Below are 1,782 nucleotides of genomic sequence, written 5' to 3'. Positions count from 1 at the left end.
GTTTGTGTGCGCACGCGCGCGTATGTATGGATGTATGCGTGTATTTATATATAAAGATAGATAGCTAGTATATATATATATATATATATATATATATATATATATGCGTGTGTGTGTATACATACAGATATACATACATACATATATATATATATATATATATATATATATATATATATATATATATATATATATGTATTATATATATATATATATATATATATATATATATATATATATATATATATATATGTATTATATATATATATATATATATATATATATATATATATATATATATATGAATACAAAAGATGAAACAAAAACACAATAAAGGACAATAAAACAACCGGACAGAAAGACGATACAAAGGCGGACAGGAAAAACAACAACAATTAAGGGGACAGGGAAAAAAGGACGGACCATTCGTAAGCTCCTTTCGTCAATCAAATTTCCAAATGTTCTTACAGTTTCGGGCAGTTACACTTGAGACTGTTCCATCTCGTTGCCCCCAAAAAATTCTAAGCTAAGAGCATCAGATTTTTTGTAAGAAAAATAGCGAAAGTGTGCGACAACAAAGACAAAAAAACTGAGAACATGGTACGCAATTACAAATACAAACAACAAGACTATAACAACAGGTGTATATACACAAGTACACACGCACATATATACACGCATACGTAGATTCATTTGTACGTCCATATATATATATATATAGACACAGAGACATTCACATATATTTACAGACATATATAAATCCACACACACACACACATCACACATATGTATATACTCACTTATATACATACACGCATATGCGCGAATGCATTAATAGGTATGCACATTGACATATGCATCTACATATACATATACATACATACATGTATATATATATACATATATGTATATGTACATATATGTATACATATATATGCATATATGTATAATATACATATATGTATCCATCTAAATATATACAAGTATGTATAATATACATGTATATATATATCTATGTAAATATATATATATATATATATATGTATGTATACATATACATATTATATACATGTGTGTTTGTGTACAGATAGATAGATAGATAGATAGATAGATAGATAGATAGATAGATAGATAGACGCGTTTACACTTTTTAACTCATCACCCCTAAGGAGCTAATATAGATCCTTGTTACAGTTGATTTCCATCGGTTAGTGGAATTTTGAATTATTATGTTTACACTATTGTGTTTCTAGGGATAAGTCACAAATAGATACTAGAAAGAAACTTGCAATAAGACATTGGAGATCTTAGAATGCAAATTAAAATGAAGGGATTAATTTTATTTAATTTGATAACTGGTTATTAAAAATTAAAGAATAATACAAATTAAGAAAGAAAGAAATGATAAAAAGAAAAATAGATATAAGAGAAACGATTATTGGGAAAATTGTAAAATTTTTGGATAAAAGATATTAAAATGTTCTGAAACTGAATATTAAAAATTAAAAGATTAAAAGATTAAAAACTATAAAAAAAATACAAGGAATGTGAACTCCTAGTAGTATTAAGGGCACTTTATAATTTAAAATTAAAATATTAAAGGTTTTTGTAAATTGAAATTTAAAATCTAAACTTTCAAGGCTGGGAAACGTTCAGTATAAAGACAAAAAATTAAAACTTTGAGGGATGTCAAGATTACAGATATCTTAAGTATCCGGTAATGCAAGGATTATAAATTAGGGAGTGCAGGGACTAAAATGCTTACAGAGACAGCCAGGGTGA

This window comes from Octopus bimaculoides, chromosome 19 (assembly GCF_046866305.1).
Source record: "Octopus bimaculoides isolate indiv1 chromosome 19, ASM4686630v1, whole genome shotgun sequence".
Lineage (NCBI taxonomy): Eukaryota > Metazoa > Mollusca > Cephalopoda > Octopoda > Octopodidae > Octopus > Octopus bimaculoides.
This window is presented reverse-complemented; position numbering follows the sequence as displayed.